Source organism: Apostichopus japonicus, chromosome 1 (genome assembly GCF_037975245.1).
Source record: "Apostichopus japonicus isolate 1M-3 chromosome 1, ASM3797524v1, whole genome shotgun sequence".
In the NCBI taxonomy this organism is placed as follows: Eukaryota; Metazoa; Echinodermata; class Holothuroidea; order Aspidochirotida; family Stichopodidae; genus Apostichopus; species Apostichopus japonicus.
Window position 1 is genome coordinate 12,147,699 of NC_092561.1, and position 12,743 is coordinate 12,160,441.

Here is a 12,743-nt window from a genome sequence, read left to right on the forward strand (position 1 = left end):
TCGTCAATTTGGAGTAAATTAATGCATGGGACGAGATTCGTTATCTCGTCAATTATTTGGAAGTTTGTTTATTTTTCGATATTGCAGCAATGTGTGCAACTAGTCAATTCGCAGACAATTTATGCATTGGGCGAGATCTCAACAGAGTCTCCAACTCGTGAATTTGGAGTAAATCAATGCATTGGACGAGATTCTTAATCTCGTCAAATATCTGGAATTTTGTTGATTTTTCGATATGGCAGCAATGTGTGCAACTCGTCATTTTGCTGAAAATTTATGCATTTGGCGAGATCACAACAGAGTCTTCAACTCGTGAATATGGAGTAAATTAATGCATTGGACGAGATCACAACAGTTTTAACTCGTCAATTTGTAGTAAATTAATGCATCGGACGAGATTCGTTATCTCGTCAAATATCTGGAATTTTGTTGATTTTTCGATATGGCAGCAATGAATGCAACTCGTCAATTTGCAGAAAATTTATGCATTTGGCCAGATCACAACAGTCTCCAACTCATAAATTTGTTGTTAATTAATGCATTGGACGAGATCACAACAGTCTCCAACTTGACAATTTGCAGAAAATTTATGCATTTGACGAGATTCGTTTTCTCGTCAAAACGTCTATCTGAAATTGTGGTGGTTTTTCGATATTGCAGCAATGTGTGCAACTCGTCCATTTGCAGAAAATGTATGCATTGGGCGAGATCACAACAGTCTCCAACTCGTCAATTTGTGGGTTATTAATGCATTTAACGAGATTCGTTATCTCGCCAAATATCTGGAATTTGGATGATTTTTCGATATGGCAGCAATGTGTGCAACTCGTCAATTTGCAGAAAATTGATGCTTTGGACGAAATCCATTATCTCGTTCGAACGTCAGTTTTCTGGAACTTTGGTCATTTTGGCGAAATGGCAGTGTGCAGAAAATTGATGCATTGTACGAGACCTGTTATCCCATGAAAATGTCAATTTTGTGGAAATTTGGTCATTTCTTACATATCCGGTTGTCCGGCAAAACGTGATATTTCTGGAATTCTGGTCGCATTGTCTAGATTGCAGCAGAGTGTGCATTCCGTCAAATTGCAGAAAATTGATGCAATGGACGCGATCTGTTATCTCGTTAAAAGGAAAAGAAAATAAAGGAAAGAGAATACTTACTTCATTCGTACTGTGGCAGACTGCTTAAACTGCTTCAATTCGTTTTTATGGCTCTATTTTTGATGGTGTCATGTTCCTTTAGAAAAAGTGACAACGACGTAATGAACATGTTAAAAGGGTTCCACGAACTTTTTTACTTGAGATATGATGGAAACGAGATTTTCACAATTTCACCACAAAAGACCCTCCACCAAAAACAATAGGCTTCTAGGTTACTCCTACACACCAACCTGAAGTTAGTCCAACCTTCCCTAATAATAGGGTTCTTAGACCTAAATGGCTACCCTCTGCACACTAATAATGAAGTTGGTCCGACCGTTCCGTCCTGAGATATCGTGGTTACAAAGTTTTCGCAATTTTACCCCTGGTGACTCCAGATGACCTTTAACCTCCATCAAAAACAATATGAACCTAAGACTTAAAGGGATACCCCTGCACACTAAATATAAAGTTTGTCCGACCTTTTCTTCCTGAGATATCGTGGTATCAAGGTTTTCGCAATTTCACCCCTGGTGACCCCAAATGACCTTTGACCTCCACCAAAAACATTAGGGTTCTTGGACTTAAAATGATACCCCTGCACACTAATTATGAAGTTGGTCCAACCTTCCCTTCCTGAGATATCGTGGTAACAAGGTTTTCGCAATTTCACCCCTGGTGACCCCAAATGACCTTCGACCACCACCAAAAACAATAGGGTTCTTGGACTTAAAGAGATACCCATGCACACTAATTATGAAGTTGGTCCAACCTTCCCTTCCTGAGATATCGTGGTGACAAGGTTTTCGCAATTTCACCCCTGGTGACCCCAAATGACCTTTAACATCCACCAAAAACAATAGGGATCTTGGACTTAGAGGGATACCCCTGCACACAACATATGAAGTTGGTCCGACTTCTCCTTCCTGAGTTATCGTGGTTACAATGTTTTCGCAATTTCACCCCTGGTGACCCCAAATGACCTTCGACCTCCACCAAAAACAATAGGGTTCTTGGACTTAAAAGGATACCCCTGCACACTTATTATGAAGTTGGTCCGACTTTTACTTCCTGAGATCTCGTGGTTACAAGGTTTTCGCAATTTAACCCCTGGTGACCCCAAATGACCTTCGACCACCACCAAAAACATTAGGTTTCTTGGACTTAAAAGGATACCCCTGCACACTAATTATGAAGTTCGTCCGACCTTCCCTTCCTGAGAAATCGTGGTTACAAGGTTTTCGCCATTTAACCCCTGGTGACCCCAAATGACCTTTGACCTCCACCAAAAACAATAGGGTTCTTGGACTTAAACGGATACCCCTGCACACTAATTATGAAGTTCGTCCGACCTTCCCTTCCCTTCCTGAGATATCGTGGTTACAAGGTTTTCGCAATTTCACCCCTGGTGACCCCAAATGACCTTTGACCATCACCAAAAACAACAGGGTTCTTGGACTTAAAAGGATACCCCTGCACACTAATTATGAAGTTGGTCCGACCTTTCCTTCCTGAGATATCGTGGTTACAAGGTTTTCGCAATTTCACCCCTGGTGACCCCAAATGACCTTTAACCTCCATCAAAAACAACATGAACCTAAGACTTAAAGGGATACCCCCGCACACTAAATATAAAGTTTGTCCGACCTTTTCTTCCTGAGATATCGTGGTATCAAGGTTTTCGCAATTTCACCCCTGGTGACCCCAAATGACCTTCGACCACCCCCAAAAACAATAGGCTTCTTGGACTTAAAGAGATACCCATGCACACTAATTATGAAGTTGATCCGACTTTTACTTGCTGAGATCTCGTGGTTACAAGGTTTTCTCAATTTAACCCCTGATGACCCCAAATGACCTTCGACCACCACCAAAAACATTAGGGTTCTTGGACTTAAAAGGATACCCCTGCACACTAATTATGAAGTTCGTCCGACCTTCCCTTCCCTTCCTGAGATATCGTGGTTACAAGGTTTTCGCAATTTCACCCCTGGTGACCCCAAATGACCTTTGACCCCCCTTAAAAACAATAGGGTCCTTGGACTTAAAAGGATACCCCTGCACACTAATTATGAAGTTGGTCCGACCTTTCCTTCCTGAGATATCGTGGTTACAAGGTTTTCGCAATTTCACCCCTGGTGACCCCAAATGACCTTTGACCTCCACCAAAAACAATAGGGTTTTTGGACTTAAAATGATATCCTTGCACACTTATTTTGAAGTTGGTCCGACTTTTACTTCCTGAGATATCGTGGTATCAAGGTTTTCGCAATTTCACCCCTGGTGACCCCAAATGACCTTTGACCATCACCAAAAACAATAGGGTTCTTGGACTTAAAAGGATACCCCTGCACACTAATTATGAAGTTGGTCCGACTTTTCCTTCCTGAGATATCGTGGTTACAACGTTTTCGCAATTTCACCCCTGGTGACCCCAAATGACCTTTGACCCCCCTCAAAAACAATAGGGTCCTTGGACTTAAAAGGATACCCCTGCACACTAATTATGAAGTTGGTCCGACCTTTCCTTTCTGAGATATCGTGGTTACAAGGTTTTCGGAATTTCACCCCTGGTGACCCCAAATGACCTTTGACCCCCCTCAAAAACAATAGGGTTCTTGGACTTAAAAGGATACCCCTGCACACTAATTATGAAGTTGGTCCGACCTTTCCTTCCTGAGATATCGTGGTTACAAGGTTTTCGCAATTTACCCCTGGTGACCCCAAATGACCTTTGACCTCCACCAAAAACAATAGGGTTTTTGGACTTAAAGGGATTCCCCTGCACACAACATATGAAGTTGGCCCGACTTTTCCTTCCTAAGATATCGTGGTTACAATGTTTTCGCAATTTGACCCCTGGTGACCCCAAATGACCTTTGACCTCCACCAAAAACAATAGGGTTTTTGGACTGAAAGGGATACCCCTGCACACTAATTATGAAGTTGGTCCGACTTATACTTCCTGAGAGATATCGTGGTTACAAGGTTTTCGCAATTTCACCCCTGGTGACCCCAAATGACCTTTAACATTCACCAAAAACATCAGGGATCTTGGACTCAAAGGGGTACCCATGCACACTAATTATGAAGTTGGTCTGAACTTTCCTTCCTGAGATATCGTGGTTACAAGGTTTTCGCAATTTCACCCTGGTGACCCCAAATGACCTTTGACCTCCACCAAAAACAATAGGGTTCTTGGACTTAAAAGGATACCCCTGTACACTAATTATGAAGTTGGTCTGAACTTTCCTTCCTAAGATATCGTGGTTACAATGCTTTCGCAATTTCACCCCTGGTGACCCCAAATGACCTTTGACCTCCACCAAAAACAATAGGGTTTTTGGACTTAAAAGGATACCCTTGCACACTTATTATGAAGTTGGTCCGACTCTTATTTCCTGAGATATCGTAGTTACAAGGTTTTCGGAATTTCACCCCTGGTGACCCCAAATGACCTTTGACCTTGACCAAAAACAATAGGGTTCTAGGATACCCCTGCACACTAAGTATGAAGTTGGTCCGACCTTACCTTCCTGAGATATCGTGGTTACAAGGTTAACGCAATTTCACCCCTGGTGATCCCAAATGACCTTTGACCTCCATAAAAAACAATATGGTTCTTGGACTTAAAGGGGTACCCATGCACACTGATTATGAAGTTGGTCTGACTTTTCCTTCCTGAGATATCGTGGTTACAAGGTTTTCGCAATTTCACCCCTGGTGACCTCAAATGACCTTTGACCTCCACCAAAAACAATAGGGTTTCACCTGCACACTATGAAGTTGGTCCGACCTTCCCATCTTTGAGATATCGTGGTTACAAAATTTAACACAATTTCACCCCTAGTGACCCAAAATGACCTTTGACCTCCACCGAAAACAATAGGCTTCTTGTATTCAATAGGGTACTCCTACACATATGATCATTGGATTTACTTACCCTTGAGCTCAGACATGAAACGTACACACTTCAATATTTAGTGTCTAGCGCCACCGTTGCAAGATATTTTTCACAGTGGCTTAAGTCCCTGCGAACTTTTGTACGGCGGCGTGCCGCTATGTGAGAAATCGTGATAGGTCATGGTACATCTCTTGATTTCGTTTTATTCCGTGCAACACAAAGACGGAGGGAAATCTATGTGAATGATAAATATGAAAATATTATTCTGAATAGATATTTAGTTGTACCAACTTACGGTGCTGGTATATATGCTTAAAAATCGGTAGAAATCGGGACCTTTTGCGATATTGTACGAGGCTTTTTTCTACCAATCAGAAATAGCGTAAGAACGACATTCTTGTGGCATACACGAAATTTCGGCAAATCAACCAATCACAGCGTTTGTTATTATTGACAGAGCAATGGTTTCGGAGATCAAAATGGCCGCGTCCAGTAGTGGAGGTGTTTGACGAAAGTCGCTTCAAGAAAACTGTATTATGCACGTTAAAAATTGCTCTTAATCAAAATTTATTGAACTTACAAGTAATTCATCAGAGAGATTTAAGAAATTTGCCATGGAGTGGACAAAATTTGATTGCAAGGAGGCAGAAATACCTAGAAATTCCGCGACGGCGATCGGCCTAACGTTAACAAAAACAGATTCAGAATGTGTTAAGGAAAGTTATACTACATCCAGACATAGGGATACCACAATGATTGTTACAAACGGTTTTGCGACATAAGTCAAAAGACGGGCAAAACTCGCTGAAAAACGCGCTGCAGGTATGTACTAGTTAGATATTAATCCAAAAGTTTTTCCCAATTTATGCAAATTGCCGAGTCTGGAAAATATGCATGTTCGGCGTAGAGCTCAGCCAATGTGACTAAACTTGGCGTATTTTAACGTACACAAAATTACTACTCTGCAAAGGTAATATAGCAATTGAAATATTTTGCTGGTTGAAGGCAAAATATCTACTAGGCCTATGTAAATTTTACTCTAATTCAAATCTGGCTTTTCATATCCAGAAAAAGATATGATCACAGTATTAGGTCTATTAGTAAACAGTTTGACTGTGATGTAAACAACACCATTGAATAGCATATTTCTTCAAATGTCTCAACTTGTGGGTTACACCAGGCTGACAAAGCAAATTATAGGTTTGATCAAAAACACTGCATATAGCCTACTGCATATAGCCTACATAGAGCATATTTGATCAACAAAATTTAATTTTCTTGTTGTAATTATCTTGTCATCAGTCAAACACAGTCCCGTAGCCAGGAATTTGCCAAGGGAGGGGCGAAACTGTAGATTCGGCATTGCAAACTATCTAAGCGTAGCGCCACCATGAGTTGGCGCGAAGCATTCAAGAAAATTTTGGCTGAAAACGCCTCCCAAATCGCTGGATATGGCACTTCCCAGGCCTTGTAAGTTGCATCTTAGCATTTTCTCTTTTGAAAATACTAGCGATATCATAAAAACATTTAAAAAAATATGCTCAAGGGGGGGTTGGCTGCCCCCTTCGCCCCCCCCCCCTTGGCTACGCGCCTGTTCAAACATGAGCAATATAGCCTGTACACTGATGGTATGCATGTAATACTTAGTTCATTATGAGAAGGGGCCCTCAATAGGAAGAAGACGCATAGATTTTTAAATTATTTGTTATTACGGTAAACAAAATAAAAACTGATGCTTAACAATGGGATATGCATTTTGAATTTGGAAATGTAACCTTTTCTGTCAACTTGTGTCAAGATTGTGAGGTAACTTATAATGCAATAAAGGAAATTCAAAGATTTGTCTATAGCATGTTGCTGAACATTCTTCCTTCAATTTATGAAACACAAAACTAAATAATATTTATTTTTTTCATAATTGAATGATCCTTCATAAGGGAGTGAAATTTTGGGGTGAAATGATTTGAATCTTAAGTAACAAAAACTGTAGAGGCAAATAAGCAAATTATCGTAATAATACTTGCTAAAAATGTTAAAACTTACCATCCTTTGCAAAACATTGTTTAACAGCTACCTTTTCTTTTATTTTTACTCATATAGAAACGGATGTAAACAAGCTGAATGATGACGCAGATGAAAACGAACTGCCAAGGAAACGCGCCCTCTGGTCCGACAATACAAGTGGCCCAAGAGAGTGGAGGGAACCTCACATGTTTCCGAATGAATGCATCATCTGTCATTCTGTCAAAACAAAGGTAAAAAAGACTGGAAGTGAGACTTATGAGGTGTTAGATTGTAAATGGTGGCAAACTTTTAGAAGCAGCATGACAAAAGAAACATGTCAAACTCTTGTAACAGATAGAAGGGGAGGATCTGGTGGCCCGTGAACTAACATATCATTGGGAGTGTTTCAAGACTTCACAAGGTTCATAAGTGAAAAAGTAAGGTTGATTTAACTGCCGTCATTGAAGAAATGTCTTCAAAAAGCATTCCCCTAACTAGTTTTTGTTAATGCTACACATCGCAATATACGACCACTATTGTGTTCAGTGAGCGTCTGTGTGCGGAAGAGTTAGCTTAAGATTTGGCAGATGATTATTACACATCAACTGAAAGCTCAACCGATGTTTAATTTTGCAGGGCAGAAGTCAATTTGCATCTGAAAATTCATAAAGCTCATGATAAAATTATTGGGGGGGTGGTGCACAGCCCCACCACATCCCACACCACGATCTGAAGAAGAGAGTGTAGAGGGAACTAAATTTATGTGACTGCCCCTTGCAAAATTTTGCATCTTCTTAAATGATTAAACAAACCTTCAAATAACATAAATGTAACATGAGAGTAACCAAATCTTAATAAATTCATGTATTCATAATTTATTTGTGAAAGCACCAAATAAATTACATTAAAGCATTTGGAAAATTTATATTCAAAGGAAGTCCCATGTTTACAACCTGCTCAGTCCAACTAGTCTTTACAAAGAAAGATGTTGAAGAAGTTTTGAAGACTATTTGAAATTTCCTTCCTTTATTTTCTGCCATTTATACTCAATTCATTCAACTGATTAAAATGGCCTTCATTAATTAACTGGCTAATTAATTAATAGGATTTTTTATATAATTAAGTAGTTAACAATGTTTTTAACTAATTAATCTAATTAACCAATTGGTTAATTAGCTAACATATTTTAGCAGTCACAATTCATTTATGATTTCATTCAAGGTCTGAAATAAAATTTTTTGAGTGAACTCCCATGAACCTTGCAGTGTTAGTGTACTCTCTTACTTCAGTAAAACAGTAGTAGTGGAACTGGTGTATGTGCTTTAAGTATGGCATTTTAACTCCCTTTTCCATGAATTTCCTTCTCGGTTAACCACAACCATGAGTGGGGATAAAGCAATTTTTGATAAGGATCTCCTATTTCGTCATTCTGTGATAAATTTAGCCCCTCCCTCACTCCCTCCCTCCCTCCCTCAGTTGCACAGAAATTGAAAACAGCACATAAATGCCCTATGTACCATGGCCTATAAGTTATGTAGTTACTTTCTACTCGTGAGAAATAGTAAATCAACAAGAAAAGTCATTCCAAAGGAATTTTAGTTCAAAGTTGGCACATTCAAAAGACATGTTGCGTTGTTGAGGTTCTCAGTCAACTCATACTTTGTGATATGTTATGTGTTAACTGTTATAGGCTAGCCTAGGTGTGTTTTACTTTGTAAAATAGTATAGTACGAGTAGTTTAAATGGTTTATACCCTGGCTGTAGTAAGTGCATGCCAATGGTAGGTTAGGCTAGGATAAACATTGCCCTAGTTAGTAGTGGTAGCAGTAAGTAGCCATCTTGCAGTATTGTGTCTTACTACGTCTGAATAGCTTCGTTATTCAGACGGGAAAGTGCAGGGTAAAATCTTCATGACTGATATGTAAAGACCATTTTCTCAGGATCACTGAAGACTTGAACAATATCAGTGAACCGATTTTTTCAACTTTAACAAACAATCTGTCAAATGTAGACATCAGGCGGGTACAAGAAGAGATCTGTCGCAATATGATTGGGAGTAGGAAAATGATGGTGTTGTCTGGTCTCCTTGAAACCCCTCTCCTATCTGTCTTTGATTCTTGTAGAAGGTTAATACATTTTACTAAAGCACCTTACTATTTGTTACTTAGTGAAATCTGTACTTGTGTAACCCCAAAAATTACATGTACATCAATCAGAAATCAAAAATGCAGTGTCCTTTTTTCTCCGATGGCCGTCGTGCCCTTTCTTAGAAACAAACCCCAATATACACCTTTTACAACTAGGTCAACGGAAAACATAACAAAACACAGTTTTGAATGAACATCTTTCATTATTTCTTTCAAAACACCACAACTTCTTCTGACAAGAACCAAAATTTCTCCAAATCCTACAGATAATTGAATTCGTTTGAAAAGAAATATATCATAACAATCAACCGCAAGTTACAGGGTTTACAACACTCCATTACAGAGATTTTCATGCTAAAAATAGACTGATGCTTTTCCAAAATTCCCGAGATTTGATTGGCTTACAGTCCCTATCCACTGCCTGGGAAACAATCTTGCATATGTAGTGCTTTCAATTAACACGAAGTTGTATAAACAACGATACTTGCAATCTTGTAGATATAACAAAGTTTGTTGTATATGCTATCATATGTGTGCACTCAAATATCATAACGTTAGGCCTTGCCGCATACCGTACTACGTAACTTTCGACAACAATAACTCCTGGTACGAAGATGCACTTGAATTGTTTCTGAGACTGTCACGTAATATTTGAATCATTGTTTTGATCAGAAAATGTTACGAGTTGAGACAATCTACGAATTTCGTGGGAAGCTAATATCTCTGATCCTGCAAAGAATATAACATCTCACGGTATGTTTCTTCTCTCTGCATTGATAGTTGCTAATGTAAAATGTGCATTCATACCACGGTAGTCTCTGTGGCAAAGTCCAATTGACCAAGTGCTTCAGTATTTTTTTTTTGTGCAACGTTCATCGTAAACTACTGTGAATCGTCAAAAGTAGACATTTGAAGTTTGATTTTATTTTAATCCACATTGCGTAAAAAGCTATTAACATAGCCCAACTGTAATTTCGTAGAGATGATTGTAGTGCAAAAAAAAAACCTAGCCCAGGATAAATAGTGGATCAGGTTTTGAGGATTTGCGCATGAAGTTCGAACAGGCCTATGTACATGTAATGGAACAGTGAACTGTGGAATTTAGCGAGAGATATGGCAAGTAAAGGGAATTTTGAAGAGTTGATTGTTGAAATCACTGCAAGGTCAAAGCATGGGCTTTCTGGTCACTTCGCCCAACAACCATTACGCCCAACCAGCCTGGTCATTTTGCCCAACCAGCCTGGTCATTTCGCCCAACCAGCATGGTAATTTCGCCCAACCATCACATCACAGTCATTTAGCCCAACCAGCATGGTCAATTCGCCCAACCATCAGTCATTTCGCCCAACCTTGTTTTTACTAATATTCAGTCAGAATAATAATACTTTTTCTATTCCACTAGTTCAATTTGATTTATTTTGGGTTAGGTTACTTTGTAATAGGTAAATAAATTGAGGGTTGCTCGATATCGATCGGAGTCTGAGCAGTTATTTCGGGTATAATGGGAGGATTACACTACTTTAGGCATTTACGCATACAATGGAAGTTATATTGTTATACAAACAAAGGGGAATCGGTGTGGAATAATATAATTGTTTCTATTTCACTAGTTCAATTTGATTTATTTTGGGTTATATTATTGGTAGTTATATTATAGTGTTTACACGGGTCCAAAAATCGGGAACCGGGTACCCGAGAGCCGTTACCCGTCTGGTATCCGGGTACCCGGGAAAAAATTGTTTACACTCGTGTACCACGATTTTCAAGAAATTACATATTGGATGCTATAATAAATGAATTATATTCTCTACTGACAATGTTTTCATGTTCAAATACGTACATATAAGATAAGGTATAAAACCTTACTCAATAATTCTATTTGCTTTTGTTTCTTTCATTAACTTGTTAATAACTTCATATAATTAACATCACTACTAACATCGCACTGCCGCCGCTGCTAATGCTTGCTCTCCACCTCTATCAGACCATACAAATATCCAATTTAGCTCTTAAACAGTTGTTACTACTACTACTATCTATTATGCAGGCCCAGGGTTCGCATTAGCCGCGCGATTCGCGCAATTTGATCGCATTTGGAATAAACGATTAGTAAAAAGCCACTTGTGATGATTTTTTTTTAGTTAATCCGTCTATAATCCATAAACATCTCGTAAAATTCCTTGTCAGCCTTTCCTTTTAAAATAAACGAACGAATAAATAATTATTTCTTCCACATGGTAGCCTAACACCACACTAAGTCAATGAGAAATATAGCTAGGCCTAACCATCTGTTTATTCGCTGAAATTGTGACGCAGTTATAAGATATCCATGGAATACTTTAATTATTACTGTTACGTTCGACCATATGGTTGCCTAACTCCACACTAAGTCAATGGGGGAAATCTAGCCTATACCGCTGAAATTGTGACGCAGTTATAAGATATCCATGGAATACCTTCGTTATTGCTGTTATCTTCGACCACATAGTAGCCTAACAACACACTAAGTCAATGGGGTAATCTAGCCTAGCCATCTGTTTATTAGCTGAAATTGTGACGCAGTTATAAGATATCCATGGAATACTTTCGTTATTCGACCACATGGTAGCCTAACACCACACTAAGTCAATGGGAAATCTGTCTAACTATCGGTTTGCCAAAAAAATCACACTTTGCGTAGGATTCGGGTAATAAATTAGGAACCGGGTAGTATCGCGTCGAACGGGTACTTTCGTTATTGCTGTTATCTTCGACCACATGGTAGCCTAGCAACACACTAAGTCAATGGGAAATCTGCCTAACCGTCGGTTTGCAAAGAAAAAAAAAAACATTTTGCGTAGGATTCGGGTAATAAATTAGGAACCGGGTAGTATCGCGTCGGGCGGGTACCCGGATAACCTTTGCAAACACTATTATATTATTGTTATATGGAAGTTATATTATCATACAAACAAAGGGGAATCGGTGTTCGTGGTTTATTAATCCACAGCTCTTGTTCTGCTTGATGACTTCAGTCAAGCGTTTATCAAGTCCGCCAGGCATTAATCAAGGCTATTGTTCACAGCAGTTATGTGTTTATCTAGTCCTACATAGTGTTAATCTAATGTTATACAAACACAGGGGAATCGGTCGTCATCAAAACCTATCAAACATAACCCCTAAAACACTGATCCATCCTACTGACTAACAATTCCCGAACGTTTCCTTATTAAATTGAAAAAAAAAGATACATATATAAAACCCGTCCGTAATATTGAAGTAGGCTACTATATTTAATCAATGTAACCACTTTATCGATGTAACCACATATGTAATCACATATGTAATCAATTAAACCACGACTTCAAGTTTCCTTAATATTCGGTTCGTATCCTGTAACATTAAAAATCCCTGAACGTTTCCAGTAAAGGACTTCAAGTTTCCTTACTATTCCTTAATATTCGAACGTTTACTATCAAGCCTAACCCCTAACACGCTGATCCATCCTCAAGTTTCCTTAATATTCGGTTCGTATCCTGTAACGTTAACAATTCCCGAACGTTTCC

The 12,743-nt window shown here is 39.0% G+C and overlaps 2 long non-coding RNA genes across 4 annotated transcripts in view; one reads left to right on the plus strand and one right to left on the minus strand.

Annotated features, from left to right (window-relative positions):
* The window catches only part of LOC139967734 (uncharacterized), a 34,250-nt gene extending 27,020 nt beyond the window's left edge, over nt 1-7,230 (minus strand). Inside the window, exons 1-3 of the long non-coding RNA XR_011793107.1 lie at nt 7,091-7,230; nt 5,087-5,281; nt 1,165-1,240 (exon numbers count right to left, since the gene is read on the minus strand). This is a non-coding gene — a long non-coding RNA (uncharacterized lncRNA). The remainder of the gene's footprint in view (nt 1-1,164; nt 1,241-5,086; nt 5,282-7,090) is intronic.
* The window catches only part of LOC139967729 (uncharacterized), a 217,907-nt gene that overhangs the window by 117,568 nt on the left and 87,596 nt on the right, over nt 1-12,743 (plus strand). Inside the window, exons 1-2 of one of the 3 annotated variants that reach the window (XR_011793105.1) lie at nt 5,294-6,517; nt 7,148-7,302. This is a non-coding gene — a long non-coding RNA (uncharacterized lncRNA). Of the gene's footprint in view, nt 1-5,293; nt 6,518-7,147; nt 7,303-12,743 lie in introns of those variants that run through there. The other 2 variants (XR_011793104.1, XR_011793103.1) reach the window with 2 other exon arrangements.